Source organism: Thunnus albacares, chromosome 21 (genome assembly GCF_914725855.1).
Source record: "Thunnus albacares chromosome 21, fThuAlb1.1, whole genome shotgun sequence".
NCBI classification, from domain to species: Eukaryota; Metazoa; Chordata; class Actinopteri; order Scombriformes; family Scombridae; genus Thunnus; species Thunnus albacares.
The window spans coordinates 7,025,003-7,049,631 of NC_058126.1; the positions used below are offsets into that span (position 1 = coordinate 7,025,003).

General features: G+C 39.7%; 1 protein-coding gene and 1 long non-coding RNA gene across 5 annotated transcripts in view; both read right to left on the reverse strand.

The window, feature by feature from the left end:
- The window catches only part of LOC122972910 (dipeptidyl aminopeptidase-like protein 6), a 199,548-nt gene that overhangs the window by 141,293 nt on the left and 33,626 nt on the right, over window positions 1-24,629 (reverse strand). The window lies entirely within an intron of this gene.
- LOC122972916 lies at window positions 5,903-6,904 on the reverse strand. Its single transcript, XR_006399874.1, has 2 exons — window positions 6,777-6,904; window positions 5,903-6,670 (listed from the first exon to the last, which is right to left on the reverse strand). It is a non-coding gene; the product is annotated as an uncharacterized LOC122972916 (long non-coding RNA).

Consider the following 24,629-nt stretch of genomic DNA (forward strand, 5'->3'; position numbering starts at 1 on the left):
TACCTTTCAATTAAGATGACTTCCTAAAAAGATTAAAGCACACCCCACCACTGCATAACTTGATTACTCAGCTGCAAACCCACATATACAGATAGTACAGACTCCTTGCTCTGCCGTGGCTCTGCAAAACATTTTACCATTGATTTTCAGGAAAGGTTTTATAAAGAAAAAAAAAAAAACTCTTCCATGTGTGTTTCTGCACATCATATTCATCTTAGACTCTGGCACAGCACCCAGAAATGCAATTCAATTTTCAGGCACTGTAGTGATGTGATTAAGAAGAAAAAAAAGGCTGGGTAGCAAGATTTGTCAAACTGCAGGAAATCCTGAGGGGACTGATGTGGTACAATTTAAGGTGGACTGAATATGTGGAACATCCTCAACTTGATTATTTATTTGGTTAAAAAAAGAAAAAAAAAGAAAGGCAACCCATTTCCCCGGCCTGCTGTGAGGTCTGTCTTGCATTTTCACCCTTATTAGACTGTCCCATCATAGTGATTAAGATAGAATAGAAAACATTAAATATGATATTTTATGGAGGCTCCCTTATAGTTAGATGAAGAGTTAAATACGACAGACTGTGTGGAATCCGCAACAGATCAGCCCTGCAGCTGGGCAGCAGAGGGCAGAGCTGTGTGGTTTAATCCCAGGCAGAAGCTTCTGTCTGCTGGAAAGGATTGCCTGATATCGCTCATGTGGAACATTACAAACTTCCAGAGGATGAAAGAGGAGAAAAAAGTCAGTTTACTGAAAACGTCTGAAAAGTTTTTAGTTAAATTTGCTCTTGATAATTTTTACTTAGCTTCACTAATGTTTTATTTGACTCGCAATTATCATTGAATGTAATCATGCATGATGCAACTTTCTCTCAATGGGCCGCTGTAGGGGATTCCTGGAAGCCAGTGAAAGGGAACTGTGTCTGTATTTTACCTTATTTCCCCTGTTATGCACAAATATATTTCATTCATATCAAAGCCGTTTCAGGCCAAAGCCAAACATCAAACACCACAAACACACAAACTACTGTACAACTCCATACACAGATCTTCAATACGGCTAATGTGGAAACAGTGGACATGAAATTCTCTGAAACAGAATCAACACTGGCATCTAGTGGATAGCGTAATTTATGTGTATTTATTTCAGAATAAGTTCTTATTGTTTTGCTTGTGAGGGAAACCCCCCCTAAACATTTAGGCAAATATGCTTTCATGTAATAAACTTCACATTTACCGGCGCATCCCATTCTGTCAGCCGACCAACATGATTTATGATGGATAGTTTCTCATTTCATGCCACTGTGCGAGAGCTGTGCTTATCAAACCGCATGTCTCTCCCCGGACTGGAACTACTCTGGAGGGCTCCAGTCTCTAAATCCTTTCCTCCATCATAAAAATGAAGGTAGCGTAGAAGCAGCTGCCACAGCAAGGTTGCAGAGGGAGTTGTCAGGTCAAAGTATCTCCAAAAAGCTGTGTCATTGCCAATACATTTTTTAGTGCGGGGCTGCCAGAAAGCAAATCATGTGGGTCATAAGGAGGTGATCAATCATCCTGACATGCATTAAGTAACATGAATTAAACAAGATGATCACTATCTGATATCTATCTTGATACTAGGTAGCATATCTGTGTATCTGTGAGGTACTTCTTGGGAAACTACCACCCTACATTACATTACTGCTGGACTGGAACCTCGGTGCTTATCATACACGTTCTAATGATCAGCTTATGCTCAAGGTTTCACGTGTCTATTCTGAAATGGGGAAAGTTAGCTTTTAATTCTTGTGCCTCAAGCACCTGGAATAAATTTCAGCACACCCTGAGGCTTGATACACATGTATCTACTGGGCGATTTGAAACCATGATCCTGAATCACTGTATTTCAAGTTGTACTTGTTTTAATTGATTGGTGTCTTTTATCAACTATTTACATGTTTGTGTGTGTATGCATTGCTATCTTACTGTTATTTATTGTGCTATTGTTAACTTGACTCTTGAGATTAAATAAAGGTTATGAACAATAAAAAAAATGCTAAAATTTTAAACAGATTTAAAGGGCTGTTTCACCCATATTAAAACAAAACAATGTATTTTTTTCCCTGAGCATTTTTTTTTTTTGCAGTTTCTTCCTATTATTACACTCTATGTAGGTTAAAGTTGGGGAAAAATAATCTTGTCCTACAGTCAGACACTTTCATATACAATATTTAGAACCACTTGTCCCGACTTTTCGCAGCCATATGGTGTTTACACAAACCCAAAAATCCACTGCACAGCATGACAGATGATAAATTCACCTGCAGGTTGCTACTTGTTAAGGGTTTTGCTCTTGCCATGCAGATAGTTTTGGTTTTACTGTCTCGGATTTCTGGTTCGACCTCAACACAATGGAGGGAAATGGAATTCCATTTTTTATGCTCACAGCGTTGAAAAATTACATCTCAAAAATACACAGAAATGTATTTATCAGTGTCAGGTAGTTCCATTGAAAACAATATCTGGCCAAATTCAACCAAAACTATTTGCACCATTAGATATAAATAAGTATTGTTAGTAATTTTGTTAAACAGGCTGTTTAAATTGAATAAAAAATTAATAAAAAACTAAAAAAACTAAAAGGGAAGTCATATGGTGACTTTGAGGGAAGTCATATGGTGTTGCTTCTCTGACTGCATGTGCACACTGGAGACTTGTGCAATTAATTCACCTGATAAACCTGAAAGATATACGTATATGTGAGGTAAAAAGAGAAGTTTGACCTTGTCAGAAGCAAAGAAAATCCTACTATTGAAGCTGTGATGGGAGTGGGCGTTTGCAGCAAGGGAAAAGTTTTGGACTTTCAGGAGAGAGAGAGGGAGAGCAAGAACTCATGAATTTATACTGTGGTGTCACATTTCTCTGTTGCAGTCCATTTCTCACTGAGAATACTGTCATAAACCTCCACCTTCATACCCGAGCTTCTCAGAGGGAGGATCAATTTGGCCATTACCCGAGATATTTGGGTCTGTTGGACCCCTACTTTATGACAAGAGAACCCAATTTGCAACTGCAGTCGTTTTACACACCCTTACATCTGTCCCTAAGTGTCGCCCAGATGTCGCTGCTGCAATTTAAAATGTGGTAGAATATAAGTCTGATTGATTTAAAGGCTTCTTGCATTCTTCGGAAAGGACCAGGCTAAGTTTCAGCTTTAGATTAAAAGCTTTTTGCTTGTGTGAGAGTGTGTGCGTGTGTTTGTGGCCGCTGGCTAGAGGCTTGTTTTGAATGACAGGGGGAGATTGAAGGTGCTGGAGCCTGACGCTGTTGGACTTAAAATTAAATGGCCAAATTAATAGGTGCTGTCACTTGCTGCTGTGAAACCACCTACTCGCCTCAACACCAATCTGACGACGGCACCTATTTTTTGATCGACACCTCCATCTGTCCAATGCCACGGTGCCAATCTCTCATGACGAATCAAAGCGTTATGAAGGAGAAACAAATCTTAGAAATGACAAATAGTAAGAGGTGGGGGAAAGTTTTGACAAACCATATTTTGCTCATTCTGCAGTTTTATGATGTGTCCATATCGACTGTGGAATTCTCCAGCAAAGTGACATGAAGCATGGCAAATTGAGTCCCAATCCTATTTGAAATGGGTGAGATAAAGTCCCCTGGAAATTTAGAGGGACAGAATGAGCAAGGAGGAGGGTTGAAGGGGAGAAACAGAAAAGAGCCAGGAGTTGTGAGCGGGCGTGAGCTGTAACGGTGGGTGAAACATCGAGCACATATAAAGTGTAAGAGGCACAAAGGTAATTTGCAGATACAAGGCTGGGAGAGAACTGGGGAGGGAAAAAAAATGCATTTCAGTTATCTCATGCTTCTCTGTTGACTTGGATCCCATTTCCCAGACAGGGACAGCAGAATAATTTCACGTATGGTGGAGATGGTGGTCCAAGTAGAAAAAGTCTGTTTGCTGTGGGTTGATTTGTCATTCTGGTGGCTCAGCAATAACCCAACAAATCCAGTAGCGTGGACTGAAAAAGCAAGTGAAATCCTGAGGTGAGTTGCTACTGTGCAAGGTTGATAAATAGCCTGGGTGTTGAATCTGTTACTGCTTTTTAAAGCAAATGCCATGAATCACACCGTTATTCTACACAATGTGTGTAATTAACATAAAACTGCATATTTTTTTAAACTTAACATTCAGCGTCTCGTTTTCTTTATCTTAACAGTGTTAAAATCAACTTATTTACATGGTTTGACATATATTCTGTATAAGCTTGTTCCAGTTCCTTCTTTGAAAGTATATGAGTGCAATATTCAAGACATATTTTTCAAACCATGCTAGTACCTCTAAGGATGGCAATATTGGTCTGATGTTTGGTCAATTAGTGCACTATTTTGGTCCAGACTGAACTATCTCAACAACTGTTGGATGGATTGCTATGAAATTGCTATGACATTTATTGAAGAGGCTGACTTGTACTTGTCTAGTAATTGTCTGACTTTTCCTCTTGTGCCTGTAGCAGGTCAAGGTTTTCTCTTATCCAGTGAAATATCTCAACGTCAACTATACCTGATGGATTGTCACAAAATTTCATAAAGACATTTATGGTTTTAAGATGATGTATACCAATGATTTTGGCTGATTTTTTTTCTCCAGTACCACCATGAGGTTGACATATGTGGTTTTGAGTGAAATGTCTCACCAACTATTGGAGGCATCACAATACAATTTGATATTCATATCCCCCTCAGAATAATAAATTTGTCGATCCCTTCACCTCTTATTTGGCGCCATCATTGGATAAAAATTCCAATTTGCCCAATACTTTAGTTTATGATTGAATACTAATCAAATTCCCATCAGTCACCGCTGTACTTTGTGTTTAGTGCTACTGTAATTAGCAAATGCATACCAACATGTTAAACTACAATGATGAACATGGTAAATATTATTCTTGCTAACTATCAACATTTAAGCATTGTCACTGCAAGGATATTAGCATGCTGAAATTAGCCCTTAGCTCAAGGCACTGTTGTGCCACTGTTGTGCTAGCATGGCCTTCGACTGTTGTTTATACACCTTTCACCAAAACTCGGTCCACTATATTTGATGTCTTTGGAACATTTAAGTGCTTAACTAGAATTTTAAATAAAGTTTTGCAGGGTTGCAGAATGTTAGGCTGTGCAGTATGAGTTTGCTGCTGTTTGTTAAGGAGTTTCTACTATACCAACCACTTTATAAGAAGAGAAGAAGAGTTATCGGGACCAGGTGAGAAGCATTAAAAAAAACCAGTAAGAATTCAGGTGTCTGGCTGCGGCTCCTTCACTTATTACTCAATCTTCTAAATTGTGTTTTGCTGCAAGCACTGCTGACTGCAGCACGACACACACCCCGAGCCCTCTGTTTATTTGTACCACCAGATGTCCTCAAATTATAACTGTGAGAGGTTTACAGAAGGCAAGGTCGGGGTGGAGGAAAAAAAAAAGGTGAAGGAAGAGCAGAGAGGACAGGAAATTAATAAATCCCTAGGAATAAAAGGACAGAATTTAAAGAGGAAAAAACTTGCCTCACCTGGACTGTTGGCATTTAAACTTCCCACTCATGTACAGTACACACACAAACTTCAAACCCATGACTGTGAAAATGCGTTGTTATTACAAGAACCTGCTGTCATTATCTGATGGCTTTTTAATTTGTTTTACTAGAGGATTTCAGTCACAATTTTGACTCAAGGCCAAGTGAACTGGCCAGAACGCGTTAGCCAGGGTTTTAATTAGCACAAAAAACAAGAATCAATACATTCTATCCCACATTAGTCATTTCTCCACTCACCTTTTTTTTTTTTGGTTTGGTATTCTGGCTTGAAAAGTGAAAAGGTTGTGTGAATGACGAAAAAAAAATGGAAAACTGTGGATTTAAAGTAATTATTGATTTATTTGAAGAAAAGTAGGACTTAAATGTCATAGAGGAGTTGCGCCAAAGACAAATGTCCACAGAGAAAATCACTTATTCATATTTCAGCCTTTGCTGTGTGTTGCAGTCAATCATCTGTCATTTCAAAAAGAATCAATATTGAATCTAGCTTTTTTTTTCTATAATATATCCCCCATTTTTACAGAAGTAATCTGCCACATAGCACACAGATATTTCTTCACGCTGGGATGAAACCTGAGTAGAATTTGTAACATAAACCAATTCAAGTGTTTTTCCGATAACATTTGTGTCAAAATGCCCTTAAAATACATTCCTACACCCCTCTACACACTCACTCTCCATTCCTTACTTAGCAAGTAAAGCACTACTAGTGTTTAAAGTGAGGAATTGACATCAGGGATAATAGTTCATGAGGTGGAAACCATTTTAATGTAACAGAGTGATTGGAATTAGACACATTAGCTGGGAAATGAGACATCTTAACATAGAGTAGTGATGTGTGCTGTCTGCCTGGGGAGGTATGAAGGGAACTGTGGGAGCTTTGTATTAAATCTGCCACATCAAAAACCCCAGAAAGGCCTGGCTGCAGCTACTGGACTGGAAACCATGTGATCTGCAAGCATGAAAGGCCTGACCCTGGGCTCCGGGACACGAGGGAGGAGACCACTGGATCCAGTACATCATTGTTAAAGTGCATTGGTGGTGACTGCTTAATGAAACAGTATGTACAGATACAGATGGATTCAAGCTGAAAGACAGAAAGAAAAGCTGGAAGGGTTGAGACCAGTAAAGATATAAAGCATGAAGCTCACAGGCAAGATTTTTTTTTTTCCTTCAAATGATAAAATACTGACCATGTATTATCCAAGATGCAACCTCCAGGGTTGAAAAATGAGGCCAAAAACTGTAGTTCCTCAAATGTCCACATGAGGCTGGCTCCAAAAGCAAGTCCATCCTCATAGACCTCCATATTAAAATGCCCAACTTTACACAGAAATAGTAAAAAAACACAAAATAAAACAGTTTTGGTCTCTATAGCTAATTTCCCCTTTCATGACAACTGTACAGGGGGTGGATTGTTATATAACTCACCTGTTTAAATTTTATTAAGGCTTAAAGTTATACATAATTAAGGGCACGTCCGCTTTGAGTGACAGGTAGGTGCTGTCAAAGGCAGGTTGCTACTACGGCTACGAGGTAGCAACTTTGGTTAGGTAACGTAACAATGGCGTAACTCCAGATTCACAGAGTATAGGTGTAGCCGTAGCTGTCTCTATTTCAGTGTGTTTTCCGTTCATGAAAGTTAACTCTAACATTTTGGTGGCCTAAAAAAGTCTTTTTTTTTGGTAGGTACATTTTGCAATGGTAATGTAATGTATTTTAATGGTTTTAAGCCTGTTTTTCGCTACCAAAAATTAGCATTAGCATTATCACAGTTGACCATGGAATGTAAATGCACCATGGTAACTAAGCTAACAGCTAGTGTTAGGGTCAGCTCCACCCTCTTGTCCAAATATGGTCACTTCTGGCTCCAAAAATCCAAGATAGCGATGATCAAAATGCAAACTCGAGGCTTCAACACAGGAGTCCACAAACTAGTGGGTCACATCCCGGTGCCTACGTCCATTATTTTTTAGTTTATGATATCACAAAATGTCAATGAAGCAAAAAAAAAAAATGTTTTTGACCAGTAGTAGCCACGTTGCCCACTGTAAAATGTACATTGTTCTTTTATAACCTGCCTGTTGTTGATATCTGAGTTAAGATAGTAGCTATAGTTATTTATAGACTGAGGTTCAAGCCAAGCCAGTAAGCAATGGCTTAGATGACAAGAACAGTATGGTGAGAGGCACCAAGTTAAAACAAGGGAAAGAAGGTGACGGAAAGAAATGAGTTAAGTGAAATTGGGTCCTATTTTAAAAAGCTGATATTTAAATTTTATGGTTTTACATTCAGCTGATGGACAAACTTAACATAATTTACCTATTACCATGTTAATAATGCAAAAGTTCAATTATCTTCTTTCCATGATGTGACAATTCCCCATAACAGTCCTGTTTACATAATATGCTGATTAAAAGGGATTTTATTGCCAAAATGAACAAACAAACAAGCTCATGTTCTCAACATTAAAGCTAAAATCTGTAACTTGTCACGAGGCATGAGGTCTACAGCAAAGATGCAATTGTTGTTTGTTGTATAAGGCTGGAGGGCCATTGCAAGACAAGGAAAATGCACCAGATAGTGAAGTGTAACTTGGTTTATTTAAAGGTAAAAAGGTAAAAAACGTAAAGGTAAAAATAAAGTATGAAATGCATAAATTACAATGTGAAGATTCAATTTAAAGTGACTTTACCGGTATCATCAGGCAGTCAGGACAAGTGCAACCAGACCAGTGGGAGACCACCTCCAACATTAATATATTCCTGTATTATTTTTATCAAACCACAGTCTGTTGTTGGTTTGTAGCCTCCAACGATTTTACAAAAACTACATAACTTTTACAGTTGTTCTGACAAAAGCACCTTCTTCACATTTTCTTTCCTGTGACTCATCTAAAAATGTAGCTATTAGTGTTTCGGCTGATGTGAACCGACATGATATGGCCAATATGATATGATGTGACAGTAAACTGTCTCTTTAGTGCTCCCACAGTGCCGGCTCCTATCACCTGAAATGTTGTTCTAGCTCATTACAGACTACACTTGAAGAACAGTTCAACAAACGGCACCAAGAGGTGACTTTATTAAGGTTTAAAAATGCAAATGTATTTTCTGAGTGCAGCACATGTTAATATAGCTACTTCGCTTTGATGCACTGATGTCTTAAATGCATTGGAGTCACATTTTAATACACAGTGCCTCTAGGCATTTAGTTTGTAAAGGGATCAAACTGTTGAATTTCTTTTTGCGGAGTGTAGTGAACCACTTCACAACCCTGAAACTCCAGGTTTGTAGTGAAAAACTTTGTCATTATACTCATACATTCTCTGTTATCTGAAACTCATGTAAGTCCAAAAACAAGTCACTGCAGCCAAGGCCACTTGACAAGTGTGTTGCAGTAGTGTGTTACATTTCACCCCCAAACAAGTAAATGAAAGCAATAAAACAGTCACTTTTGGCCCAAGCAACATTATATCAGAACTGCTGATGTGACAAAACTTTGATGGATTTCCAAGGGTTCAAATGAGGGGGTCGAATAAGCAAATAAAGAGGAGAAAATCACAAGCGGAGGGAGGCAGATTTAACGAGACAGGTGGAGAGTCTGATTTAACTCGCACCTTAGCCCAGGAGCCTTGAGAGACGGTGAGTGAGTTATGAAGGAGAGCCCCGGGGGCAGCGCTAGCCCATCAACAAAGCAGCCCCTCTGTCATTTTCCAGGACAATATAACGCTCACAGTCCAGTCTGGCTACTCATGCAAGCTGACAGGATGATCCAAATACACACTTAAGATTGCAGATTGCAATTAATGAGAGTCATGCCAGAGAATACTTAGAAATGTCTTTTATGAAGTAAACTGACAAAACAATTCAGCAAAAATATGACAGAAGAGCAGGGATGCATAGCTTGTTAAGAGTAAATTAGTATCATGCAAACCACATGGGCTTAACAGCACTAATTAAGAGGAGACATGGCTCACAAGCGCTAAGCTCCAGTCACAGCCAAAGATCCGCTTCAACAGTTCTTCAATATGCAAACTATAGTGAGTACAGCTTCATCCTTACCATTTTGGAGGTGGTGGTATCGATCTGATGGGTGGCAATTAGCATTGACATGGCTGAAGTGACAGCGAAAGCTCCTCAAATACTCTTCTTCTCTCCTTTTCCCTCAATACGTGAAAAGTCCTCTGGACAAGTGCAGAACGAGTGGGAGTCTTCACCTAAAGTGGGAGGATTAGTGAAGCCCCCCCCATCATCTGACTAGTACACTCCGAGCCCACTTCCACGTTAGCCAATCAATCACATAGCGACAAGGTTTCGGTCTGATGCGCGGTGATCCATTCGCCAGGATGGGTTCTTTAGAAATGTGTGCTCCCCAGCTTCACTCGCTCTGGCTTTCTCTCTCCCCCCCCCTACTCCCCTCTTCACTCCCCAACGCTCTGCCTATCCCTCTTTGACTTTTCGCAGCCTCTCGATCTTTCTCATTGACTCGGCTCCCTTTTAGGGTTTATCAGTCTTTGACTCTCCAAGACAAGTCATCTTCTCCAACTCTCACTTGTAGTAGCTGCAGACAGTCTGTGTTTGGCTACTCTCTCTCTCTCTCTCTCTCTATCTCTCTCCCCTGATTCATTCTCAGCCTTATCCTTACCTTGCTCCCCTCCTTGCTAAGCTCTTCCTCACAAGAGGCTGGGTGGTTGTTTTTTTTTTTTTTTGTTTTCTTTTTTGGCGGGTTCAGCACCTGAACTAAATTGGAGGTTTAAGCGTAATCTGTCAGGTTGGCTATGGGAGAGGCATCTGCCAGTAAACACAGCCAAGAAGCGTTCTTTACATCTCCATCACAGGTTTTGTAAGGCAAAGGTTTGTGTGTGTGTGTGTGTGTGTGCTTGGAGTTGGCAGGTGGGCAAAGAGACAGACAGACAGAGGAAGGGAAAGCGAGGGAAACGGAATAACAGACATGCAACAAAAATGTCTGTGCTGATAAAATAAACGGCAGAAATGCCTGTAACATAAAAAAACTACATGTATAAAAATTGTTACAGTGTAAGTTATTGGATATTGAACATGTTTTCTGTGTGGCTTATACTAGAGTTGGTGATTCTGCAGGTCCCCAGTTGAATGAGGTCTCTGTCGCTGTCCACCAATCTGCAGATCAATTTAATCAGTCCTGTGATGGGCTGTAATAAAGCGGTGGTATATACGTGCCACGAATTTCACCTCGTAAATCACCCCCACCTCTCTGGAAGATTGGTCCTGCGTCTTGCCCAGGACCAATCTAAATTTATGTAGCGTTTACAGCTACAGCGTGGTGAGCCAAAGTGCCAAAGTGGAACGACCAGTTGTACACTAGGCCAACACTGGTCAGGGCAGCGGCTAGTAAATGAGAAACAGTGAACGACTACAACAGTGGCACTGGCCCGGGACTGAAAATGATTGAATGGTTTAACTCCGGGCAGAACAAACTTTTGTGATAAGAAAGTTCTGGAAGTTTTCTATCAAGTTTAATTTGCTTGGTCAATATTGGTCCCACGCTGCAAACTTTCGAAGGTGACTTTATTTGGTCTAGAAAAGAGAGGGAACAACAAACTGGCTGCTATTGCAATCAGGTGTCTGCCAAACCGTGTAAAACACACACTGGTCCACCATGTCAGTGTCACATTTGCCTCGTGTAGGCGTGAAAAGTACACGAGTATCTTTGCACCATGTTAGGAGCGAAAATAATTTTATGGTGTGACAGCGCTGTGGTTAATGTCTGGTTAGGTTTAGGCACTTGGTTTGGGTTAGAGAAATATCATGGTTTGGGTTAAAATGATCATTTGATTGTGGTGTGTGTTACAGTTACAGTACTTCCTTGAAGTTAGGCAACCTTCATGGTCAACAGTAAACACCACAACAATAATAGTTAGACTTTTTTAAAAACTGTCTTGACTCAGGGTTGGAAATGTGACTCTTGTGGTTGGAGATGGGAATTCTATTTATCTAGCCATCCACCCAACCTGCCTCCTCCTAACTGGGAAGTCATGGGAATCACTTTTATCTAAGTTAACATAAGGCCAGGGATTTCTGTGGCACCAAAAGTTGATTGAATGAATTTAGCTGATAGCAGAGACACATAAACTGTTCAAATACAAAGATCTGGCAATAGCCATCACATGATGGCTCAGTATCAGCACTGATGCCGATCGGTGCATAGCTACCTATCCAAAATCCCCTCTCTGTTGTCAGAATCAGGGCTTTTTCAGTCAATTTTTGCAATTCTCTGAAACAGACAGTCTGACAATCACACCCACTTCACACAGCAATGTCAGGTGTGCAGAGGTGAAAGAGAAGGCAGGTTTTGAACTTCTCTGCTGCCTTTTTTCATTCTTCACACAACTACACTACAATCTGAATGATTCACTGTGTCAGAACTACAAAGATATGCAAAAGAAAGAGAACTCAAGGAGAGGAAATCAGGAAGGCGGTGTGATGCAGTCAGGGAATGGCCCCACCTTCAAGTGTAGCCATTGAAAGTGATATACACTCTTTTGCCTTTAGAGCCCTAAAAGCTGGTCCAATTTCAAGGCATTTCACAATAAGAATAAAATAAATGAATGAAACAGTAGCACTAAAATAGCATTAAATTTAGCCTACTTTACACTACAGAATTGTTTTTATTATGCACTGATTAATTAATTAAGATCATTCAACTTTGCATTTTCTTGTTTTAAGTTACTGTTGAAGAAACTCAACGCTTCCAGCAGATGTTTTACAATAAAAGTCTTCTTGTAAATTGAAGAAATGATGCACTCTTAACCACTCAAAGGCTATTAATGTGAAACAAATTAAGGGGAAAAAAAGGGTTGAGTATGCATTAAAAACAAAAGCAGCAACAGCAACTGCTAACAGGAACAAATCTGGCACAAAAAGTGGCAGGTCTCTTACTAAAATATGACCAAATAAACAGAAAACAGAAAATTTGAAATAAAAGCCTCCAGTAAAATCTCGACTCTCTACTCAGTTGAGATACACAAAAGCCCAGGGCACGATTGTAGAGTTTATATTCAGTTATAAAACCTACTGTAAGATCAGCAATATCTGAGAGACATTTCAGGAAATCATGTGTAAAAACTCAGCAGGTCCATCTGGTCCATTGTGAAACCTGGCTCAGGTGCTGGCTGAGCATTTTTCACCTTGACGTCAGATGTTTTACTCCACACTGCCGGTTACTGTTGCCGCAACACAGAAAAAAAGGCATCAAGTCCTACTTTGATTTAATTTTCTTAGATTCTGTGATTCACAGACTCAACAGACCATGTGATTAGTTGCGTTCCAATCATGAAAGCTAAAGCAACAAAATGAATTCGCTGGATTGATTTTCTAGTCGGGTTATGTGTTTGTGTATTGAATTACGTTGAGGAATAAACAAAAGAGGTAATTAAATGTGTCGACTGTGCATCAAATGCTGTCCAAAGCCTTTCAGACTTTTGATGAGGATGAGATAACATTTGATCGATACAAACATGTGAACTTCCTTTATGTCTTTGTGTTGGAGTTTAATCAGAGCTAAACATGAATTATTGCACTTTTTTTAATTAATTTTTTTAGCTTAATTGGTTATATTTTAGATGATTAGTTAACTAATACAGGATAGATTTTTTTTTTTTTTGTCTGTGCAAACTTATGTGACAAAGTAATTAACATTAAATACAACAGAAATAGTTGAACATGTACCAAGACTTGTTTAAAGATGAAAAATAATAGGAAACGTGCAATGGAGTGACAAATATGCAGTTGGCGAAGGATCCAGTATCAAACACGGAGCCTGATATTGTGTCTGGGCTGTTATCTCGATAAGGACACGGTTCTCCACCTCAACCCTTTACAGACATTTATTCCATTATTGAGCACTGACTTTTCAATTCCACCAGATCACAAGAAAGGAGCGAGGAGACAAAATGAAAAAAAAAAAAAAAAAAAAAAAGTCCCTCAGGTCTGGAGGCAATTCCAACATATTGTCTACTAGGATGAGGTTGGATGGAGCTGGAGCAGCCAGGTAAGACTCATTGCTACCTTCTGTAGTGAGGAAAGGCCTGAAATAAAAAAAAAAATCATAATCAAGAATCAAAACGGTGAAACAACGGTGAAACTCGGGTGAGAAAAAACATGTGCAGTAGGCCGCTGTGAATGCTTTTAATAGGGCAACTGGCAAATTTAATCCGAGCATCATTTGGTGAAAAACAGGAAGCAAAACATATTGCTCGGAGTCATCTCGATGAAAAATGACTATGATGTACCACAAATCCATTTCAAAATAGCTTTCCATTTTTTTGATTAGGAAGCGGTTCAGCATTTTGCTAATTTAATCTGGCCTCTGAATTGAATTTGTATTACAGCCATAGTTAATAACTTGACATTCAGCATATGACTCTGTGCTATTTAGATAAGTGATGGGCCTACTTTGAACACCCACATGCTTCTATGCCAAATTGCCCCATTGCTCATAATAAAACCTGTGTCTGAAAGACTCGCTGCTGTTATATTTTATTGGAATTGTTATTAATAGGACTATCAGAATATAATGCTGGGTCCGAATGTAGAGATTCCAAGACGAATCTTTGGGGGGGATTTGAGGAGATGAAGGAATCCTGAAATGGCATTCATGCCACGGCTTGTGAATAAAAGATGAAAGTTTTGACTTGGCTCCAAGTTTCTTCTCTCTTGTGGCTCATCTCAATTACTATAGAGGCGGCTTGGAGGAGAACAGAGTCAGTAAGCACACTCTAAAGAGGAGACGAAGTGGAACGCTCAAGGAAATTTCTCATTTCGAATACATGGATGACAATGACTGACACTTCAGAAAGAGACAAAGATCCCTAAACACAATATAACATCACAATATGGAGAGAGGCTCAACCTACATTTTCCACTGTGCCGAGTGTTAAAAAAAAAAAAAAAAAAAAGTGCTCCAATGTCACGAAGCACTTCAATCAATCACGGCTGGAGAGCAATAGCCTCACAGCAGATAAAACTCTGTATGCTCTCATGTTTAAGAGGAGAAAGAAACGATTCTGTCCTTCATTCTTGTGACCACTTTGGTTCCAGTGCAAATCTTATAGCTCAACATTTTTTTGTTTTAATTATTTTTCACGGAAAAAAAAAAATGCCTTAAGTTTTTGAAAGGAGGAGTACGGATTAAACTTACTTTTACATCGATTGTACGGTGTGTGTTTGTAGTGTATTGTATATTATACAAAGTATTAGTGTTTTCTGTTGTAAGACACAATTCGCTGCAGTTTACACTAATGAGACCCATTTGCAATGAGTAAAGTTCAGACTACGCTTCTGTTCACAGATAATTTAGAAAAAGATGAGAGGAGAAAAAAGAAATTATTAAAGTAAGCACTTAATGGTGCTTACTCATACTTTTAGTCTCCTTTTCCTCTATAGATTTGTTTTATTTATTATTTTTCCCCATTTTTAAAATTCAAACTGCACCGCCTTAATTTCCTATATTTTTTAGCCATGCTAGCGGCAAAGCTCTAGTGGTAGTGACAGTCTGTTGGTCCAGTGTACTACTTGGGTCCAGACTGAAATATCTTAACTATTGTATGGATTAACATGAAAGTAGGTACAGACATATGTGTTGCCCAGGTGATGTAATGATTCCCTGACCATTTCTCCAGTGCCACCATGAGGTCCAACTATTGGATGGATTGCCATGAAATTTGGTACAAACATTTATGTTCTTCATATAGGATCAATTCCAGACTTCCATGGGGGTGGGGGGTCATGTCCCCCCAATATATGAAACATGGAGATCCCCCCCCCCCCCCCCTAGTATTTGTAATTGACAGGACATCAGTCTCCCCCAAAAGCTGTTAATTTGTAAAAGAAATCTTATTTGATCCCCTCAATATTCAATGTAAAACTCACTTAAGAACTTACTGGATGTATATCATTCACAGAAAACCTCCTGCATCTCATTTGTGTTCACGTCAACCAGCAACAGTGAACATAACAGCTGTGAGAACGATTCATGAGCGTGCACGCCAAAGCTTCGGGTCCATTCTGTAGGTCCTGAGGGCCGCCACAGCTTCAGCCCTGAATGTTTTTGGGCCTCAAAACTGGTAGTTTAATATAACAGAGCAGAACTCACTGTGGAACGTCCGAGCGAGAGGGAAAAATATGGTGCTGAACAAGGTGCATAGAGGCCATGGATGTATCACAGGCAGTAAAGTTCCTTTATACAGCGAGCCGAGCAGTTTCTAGTATTTCAGTCTTTTCTCCACATCTTAGCACAGAGATTGGTCCATAATGATAATTGCTGAAAGCAAACACCACAGTTTGAGTGGCTTTACTTTGCAGAGGTGCGCACACATAATTCTGTTGAACAAAAATCAAAATTCAGGTATTTTGTTTCTTGTCTCACGTATCGCATCTATAACATAAATTATTGAAATGCCCGTCAGCTATTAATGTGACTCAGGCAGGTCTGAAATGTGTTAGTTTAATGGAAAAATAGACCCGCTGATGTTCTGCTTGTTGCACACATCTAGCTGTGTGTCAGATTCTTTCCTTTGAGCTTATTAAATACCTGCAGCACCACACAGCAGCTGAAACGATAAGTGCGTCTCCAAATTGAGAGAGTGATGTGTGCATTTATGCATGTGGCACAGCAGCGCCAACTTCATTAACACGCCAACAGGATCAGTCAGGATATAACGGTAATTAATGTTCTGTGTCTTTCTATACATCCGATAGGTTCGCTGTTACACACAGATTCAAGGTTTATACAGTGGAATTGTTTGTAAGAAAACAACGGAGGTCTGGATGAATCCTGACCTCCATCAGAGCTGTCAGGACTTTGTTTTTTTAAAGTAGACAAACGTACAAGATAAGCCTATTATTACGCATGAAATGGAGTTTTAATTGTGTTGTGGGACTGGAGTTGCAGAGGTGAACTTTTTAGCTGCTCGGATAAACCTGTGCCTCTTTCCAACTGGTCCATTTAAAGGGTCAGTTCACCCCTTTTTTCTCCCATACCTCCAGTAGCATCTCTCCATTCCGAAAGTTAACAACAACAACAAACTTAATTGTTAACTAGGTTGATTTTCTAAGCAAAATATGGTTACGATGAATAACCTAATGCACCCCCACCACTCATCACCCCATACCCACTTGGTCCCCCCCAATGTATGACTGAGGATTTCACCCTTGATTGGAGATCCCTTAACTTTACATCGAGCACCGTCATCTGGTCAAATTTTAATTTGTTTGATGATCAAATATGTGCAAAAGTATTGACATTCCAGTCACCTTCAGCTGTAATATGTTTGGTGCTGATTAGCACTAATATTGTTATCATGCTTACACACTTAACTAAGATGATAAACATGGTACGCTTAGTACTCTGTACCTGAACGCCTCCCGTATAGACACACAGATGCACTCGCTGCTGCTGCTCCTCTGCTAAAAGTGCTGCTCATGCTATGCTTTCTGTGTAGACATGGGGTAAGTACAGCCCCACAGAGCTGCTTAAAAATACCTGGAGGATGTTGGTTTAAATTGATTTTCACACTGATTTATGTGTTCACACAAGGTTGTTGGCATTTCTGAATATGTTTCATAATACAGTTATACTTTGCAGACTGTGCTCAGAGTCCAACTTATTACCAAATGTTTGTATTATTTACGTTTTTTCCCCTCCCAATTTCATACTCAGGAAAAAATTAATGACCCCAAGAACCAAGTGTAAGAGAAGAGGGGGTGTTTGACATTTTAAACAGGGTTACCTTGCATGTTCTATCCTATGGGGTTGGGAATTTTAAAAGACACAGTCAATACCAATATTTTAAACCTACGTAGAGCCAAAAATTGAGTCTCGTCATGCCTCGAAATAAAACATTAACTAACAAAAACACATTAGAAAACGATAAGTCAAATGTGGTACGAATGTAAAATGTCAGTGTGGATTTGGTAAATAGCATGTGTGTGTAGCTTTAGAGAGATATCTCTGTTATATCAGCGGTAGACAATGTGACTGAACAAACTGCTTTATACTGCGGAAAACTACAATTTCTCTTTGATTTCTCACAGGTAAAATGAACCTCAATTTGTCAAAGTAAATCTTTAGTGGAAGATTATGCTCCAGTTAAACAACAAAAAAGCTCAGCGGTTACAAAATATTCATTTCGAGAGAAGTCTGCAGAGAGAGATTAACTTAACCAAATACTGTGTTCAAGACAAAAATCTGTCTTGGACAGAATAGATGAGGGACAATGCCCCCTTTTGACTAATTGCCTTTTAAGCTGACTTCTGCCTGACGCAAAAGGGCAAAGTAATTCACTGACATCAACAAACAACTCAACCATTCACTCAGCTGAGAGGGTGTTTTAACCAAAACACAGAGACATTAATCCAAGGCACCTCCTCCATTAGCCCCAGCTTGTCAGAAGTGAAATTGGAGCGAGAAAAGCCCACTCACTGGCATATAGTTAATTTCATGCCATGCTGAAGAGAGACAGGGATGGGCAGAGAGTAAACGCTTTAGGTCGAGGACTTTACAGCACTCATAAATACTCAGTTTTGGAATTGAATTCCTCCTTCCACCATGGAGTTTGGTTTGTGTGGGAGGGATGAGTCCAAGGTCAGAACCACTCGGTCTGGCCATTGATCTGAACATAAGGCCAATTCAGCGGCATATGATTGATGACAACCTCAGCCAATCAGCTAGTACAGGCAGGAGAAGCCAATATGGTGACAGATGGAGGAGCATGTGCACTGTGTTAATAATGTAAAGGCTCGTCATATAGTGACTCAAGGTAAATGACAGGAGGACCAGGAGGCGGAATGTAATTTCCTACAATAACGTCAGACACTACCTGCTGATGCCGTTTCCTGCATTTGTTCTGCTTCACCATCAGATCAGCTGCATGCTGGGCAGATAAATGGACTGTGTCCAACTTTCCAGAGGATTAAAAACAATGGCAGAGGAAAAAGTTTAGTTTGTACAGCAGAACAGTGATGAGGACATCAGCAAAAGTTCATGAGGTAACTTTTAGCTGGAAAATACAACATTATCCAAGAACAGCTGCTTGTGCCAACTACTGTATACTGGTTTATGCTGTTTTTTTTGTTTTTTTTTTAAATTTCTTTTTGTATTTTTCTTGTTTTATTTCCTCTCACTAAACCATCTCTATTATTATTTTCTTCTCCCTATGACTTAAAATGCAAGGGCGAAGGGTCTGATATTAGTGAAACTGATGCAGACAGCTATGGCAACCTTTTTTAAAACCCTTCATGAGATGATTAATTGTTTCATATCTATCTAATAATTCTTACATTAAACATTCTTTTTTTACCTTTAATTTCCAGACTGGAGCCCGGTCTTCATATTACTGCTTGCAGCTATAATTTAATTTTGTTTCTGTCGCCCTGTGACCATGACCTTCGTGTCATAAACCCTCAGCCTTTCAGGGCTACCTTCTGGCCACCAGCTGCACAATAGTCATCTATCCAGGATGGAGAGCTACAAATCCTGGGGATGAAAAATAAGTGAAGGGAATTTTCAACCCTCAGATACCTCTCACACCAGGAGTAATGATGGATTTTCCTCCCACTTTCCCTCAACCAGTCTCATCTTATACTATTGCAGTTGGTGTCTTTATACGTTTGTTATAAGCAGCTGTGGGCAAGATACTTGATGACACCAAAGCCTTGACAATCATATGTTGCGTATTCTGTATTTAACATGTATAGTGCATAAAGAAAATGAGACATTTTGGTTAAAGCAGCCAACCTAAATTTAAAGGGATTCACTGACTATCTATAATGTTAAGTTCAACAATTAGCTTGCAGCATTCCTCACAATGGAGCTGCAGGGTTGACATACCCTCCAACTCTGAACAAAACCAGATGTCTGAATCTAGGTTTAACAGTAGTTAACACACAACATGTAAATTAGACAACCTTGGAGTTAACAGGAATCATGTTTCTGCTCTTTTGGTAGAGGTTATCTACCTCCACACACCTCCAGCCCCCCAACCCTCCAAACTCCCAGTAAGACTGCAAGCCAAACCCCAAATGTCAAAGTAACAGAGCATTACTGACTGGCACTACTCATTCTGGAAAAAGGTTATCACATTACTGTAAAATGTCGCTAAGTAATGTGAGATGCAGCTTTTCCAGTAAATGAAAAGATCATTCAGACAACTTGAAATGCATCTCGCAACTTGTGGTTGTAATAATTATGATCTGTTGAAGCTGTTGCAGGATGAATTTCTATGATTTCCCTTTCATCATACTAAAGACCACTTTAATCACAGATTTGTGAATACTGGAGAGACTAGACACATAAAGAAGCATTGCTCTTTAAATCTGTAGGACTGACACCACAATCTGATCTGTTCTGTTATCCAACTATATTAGCTCTCTTGGAAGTATCTCGATGTCATGACTCATCTTTTAGATTCGGCTTTTAGGATAAACAACAACATAGCCTTTGGATCACATAGGATTTCACTAAAAGCTGTATTACTGTGTAGTGTTTTTTAGGTGGAACCTTCCTTTTAAAATGGATCAGATGCACTTCTAAACTGATTGGGTGTGTTTTAGAAAATTGGCTGCAAGTTAAACAATGTCAAAACTTCAGAGTTGAGCCTTTGAGAATACAGAAAGTGTTGACGTAGCATATCAAATGTGGCTCCGCTCTGTGAGCTCGATCTTTAGGGCCACTGGGGCGTAGGATAAAGAGATATTGTGCGAGCAGCGAGCGGATAGCACAAGCGAACCTCGGAGATCTCAACCACTGCACCGTTGACAGGTACAAGTGGAGGAAGGGGAGGGGGGGGTGACGCTCAACAGAAGGTAGTGGAGGAGGGTTGGAGGCGCTGCCAGTCAACCATCCCCTTGTTTCCTTGTAGACAGGTCCAGATGTCCCCCCCTGTCCTGATTGCATTCTACAGACTTTTCCCCCAGAGATTAGAAGGAGGGTGGGAGAAGGTACACAAATGGGGATACGCTATAGTGGACAAAGAAATAGCACATCCCTCTATCTCTCCTCTTCCTCTACCCCTTCCTCTGTGTGCACAGCGCCATAAGCACCATGGGGATATTGAGACAGACATATCCCTCCTAGATGAAAGGGGCATTTCAGTCACACAGGCCCCAAAGGTAAACGTGGTCTGAGTTAGCAAGCAGCTCCTCGTTTATTGTGGAGCGAGAGAGAGAGACTCAAAGGCACCGTAACACCACCGAAGGCAATAAAAGGCAACTGCTCTGTTCACACTTCTGACAAGCTATTTGTGGCTCTACCAGGCCATAAAGACACATGCTTATTTGCTATTGTTTATGAAGCTCTAACAAAGTTTGTCCCTGTAGAGGTTACTGTGGTTTTCCTCCATCTATTTTCTTTCACAGTACCGCAGAGGCAAGCATTTCATTTGCAGATATGAAGCCCTGTCGGTGCTCTCGTCTTATCATTCATTATCTGTGCAAGCGATTATGCATGAGATAAACTTGACAGTTTGAAATCACTCTCCTCTCTCCCTGGAGATTTGCATGACAGGCCTTAGATGTTTGGTATTTTGTGAAAGTTAATATCTTAAATAAACAATATAAACAAGGCAAATATTTGCCAAGTCCCATATAAAAGATTCCTCATCCTGAATTTTATTAAAGCAGTCTGTAATACTTCAATACATCTGATTAACTATTCCACCCCTTTCAACCCGCAGCCTTCTCTCTCTTTTGATAAGGAACTGAATAAACATGCCGCAGAAATGATACTCCAGAGTTTCAACACCATCCCTCACTCCAGGTGTCACTATATATCTCAGTTATAAATACACACAATAAACCGAAGGCATACAGCACCTTCTTAATGATAACTGAGAGCTGGCGCAGTTGACAAACTCCTCAGACACCAGTCACCGCTGCGCAAACATCGCCTTCACACGGCGGCCATATTCATTTGTATTCCTTTCTGTGTGAGAGGGACATGCAAAATGTCAATGACAAATTTGTCTAGACGCCATTATCTCGGTCTGAATTCCACCACAGAGCCATAGTGAGGCGGAGTATGGGAGCCCATAGCTACATTTTAGCAGGAACACCACAGTCATGTTGATATATTTCCCTGGGGACAGGGTGGCTTTCTTTACTGCATAGATCCTTTCAGAGAACACATTTTACTCAATTTAACGATGAAGTAGCACAGTGCCAAAATTCACTTCCCAGTCTGTGAATTTCAATGAGTGCCTAAGTTACATGGAAATAAGAGCCAATTCTGAAGTTATGTTTCAGTCTAAACTGGAGGCTAATTAGTAGGCTATACACAAAAGTGAAGATTTCACTATAAATGTCTCACTTCCTGTATGGACAGATGTTTCGCTTCATTAAGGTCCATAGTTTCATAAAATGCATAAAACAAGCCCCAATTAACAAAGTTCTAGGTAGAAAATTCGGATTCTGCTTATTAGTTTGACTACTTTCTTGAACTTAAATTATTTTAATTTTACAGTATGAATGAATTAAAACAAGGGAAAATACTAAGTTTAGATTTAATCACAATTAAGAAAGCATTTTGACAAGTACAACTGTTAAGCATTGAGCTATTTAGCGGATGAAAACAAAACAAACACTGACAGAAATAAGCATTTGCATAACCTAATTAAAAAAAAACACATCTACAGTAAGCCCATTATGCCAAAACAACTTTCCATTGAGTTTGTGTTCAGTGAGGTAAACTTTGTTTTTTTTTTTTTCTTTTCTGAGAGGAGGGAATTATTTTTTTTTCCTTTTGCTTTGGTCTGTCCTCTGAGATGTCAGCAGTTTTCAGGGAAGTTGTTGTGTTGCAGAACCTGGCGTTTCCAATAATTACAGTGCAGCTGATTGGCCTGGAAGAGGTACAGCCGCCCACAGCAGAGGCAAACTTCACTTCACACATCCTCTTTTGGGACCTGACACACACGTTCTGAACAAACATCCATCAAACCTCAATTAAGTGATTAAATTAATTATAAGCAATTATTATTGTTCAACAGTAAATGCCTTTGTTTACCTTTTTATTTACTTACGTGCAGGATGCTGGTGCAAATTAGTCAATTTCTCTTCCTATATTATCTTTTGATGTTACCAGGGCTGAACAAATTGGCTGCACAATTATGCAAAAAAAAAAAAAAAATCCTGAATATTTTGCAAGATATTGTGATTATATGACTCATAAACCTCATCTTTATGAGTTCCTCTTAATGTCTGCTTATCTATGAAGAACCAGCTGTGTAAACAACGTCTCTCTCAGCGGCGCCCTGCTTCAGAGGGCGCCACTAACTTTTGGCTTAAACAGACAAGCAGCTCTCTTGCTGTTGCCTGTTGTTATACCTTTCTGTTCCACTTTATTCTTATTATGATTTGGGGGAATTGAACAAAACACAAACCATGAAGACAGGTTACCAGACAGATGATAAATCACATGGCCAAAACAGTCAGTTACAAGAGCATTTGTGATGTTTGGCTCATAGTCAGCATCCCAGTTCATCCCAAAGGTGTTGGATGGGGTTGAGGTCAGGGCTCTGGTGCAGGCCAGTCAAGTACTTCCACACCAAACTGGGAAAAACATATGGACCTCACTTTATGCACGGGGGCACTGCTTTCTTGAAACATAAAATGGCCAAAATGTTGCCACAAAGTCGTAACATCAATGAAATATAATTTTATGTTGTAGCATTAAGATTTCCCTTTAACTTAGCTAAGGGGTCTAAACCAAATGATGAAAAACAGTTCAAGGAAAAGATGTATAAATGTGTGTGGACAGGGTTTGCCACATACTTTTGGCCATGTAGTGTATTTAAGGACACAAAGATGTCTAAAGGTTGCATTTACATATTATTTTGGCCGCTACAACTGTGATTATATGATTACACATGGTCGAGTATGCTAACCGTCCATGCTACAACTTTAAAAGGGGCGTATCGTGCACATTTCCAGGTCTATATTTGTATTCTGGGGCTCTGCTGGAATATCTTTGCTTGATTTAAAGTTCAAAAAACTCCTCATTTTTCTTACTACTGGCTCTTTATGCAGCCCCTCAGTTCAGCCTCTGTCTGAAGGCTCGGAAAACAAACAATAGTAGTTGGATTTCACTTCTTTTTTCATTCTTTACTCAAAATATAAGCCTGAATCTGATCCGAAACATGCAAGTGGACAATGCGAACAGCCTGTGGGACAGCCTTAGCAGATGTGTATGGTATGGACAACCGTGTGTGGGCATTCATGAACAATCTGATGCCATCATGAGGAGGAAGTAGAGGTAAGTTTGCAAACGAAGCCCTGGCTTTTGACTTTCAGGGAGCATTTTTACATACATTCATGTCAGGTTTTAAAACTTTCACCATGTTTAACATAGACATCTGACATTATCACTGTATATACATGACAGAAAATCACAAAAAGCATGATATGCTCCTTTAAACAGAGCAAGGAAGCAAGGAGAAATAAAAGGAGCTATTTGCATAGAGAGGGATGGGTTTGGGGAACACTGGAGAGATAGAGAGAGAGGATATGATGGAGGACAAGAGAGAGACAGACAGAGAAAGAGAGAGAGAGAGAGAGAGAGACTTGGCATTAACTCATTTCACTGCAGCCAGAGTGCCAGCTGAGAAATGTGGCTGCCGTCCCTGGCAGTGGTCACTTCGACTTTGACATGAAAAGACACACCCAAAACACACAAAAGTTATCTCATTAAAATAAAGCACGATTTGAAAGCACATATTTCTGTATTTCCGTCAGCTACCTTCGTGACATTTTTTCCTCTCTATGCATTCATTGTCACCAACCACAGCTAATATTCAAAACATCTACACATTTTTAACTTTTCCTCCTAATTACTTTCCCGTAAACTTTGAGAGGCAATTATCTTCTTCTTCTCTCCACCTCACACACACACACACACACACACACACACACACACACACACACACAGACACACACTATTTAAATTCCAGAGGCAAGCTTTGATCACCAGTACATTAGCTTTACATTAGAAACAATCATTAGAGGGACATCATCCCC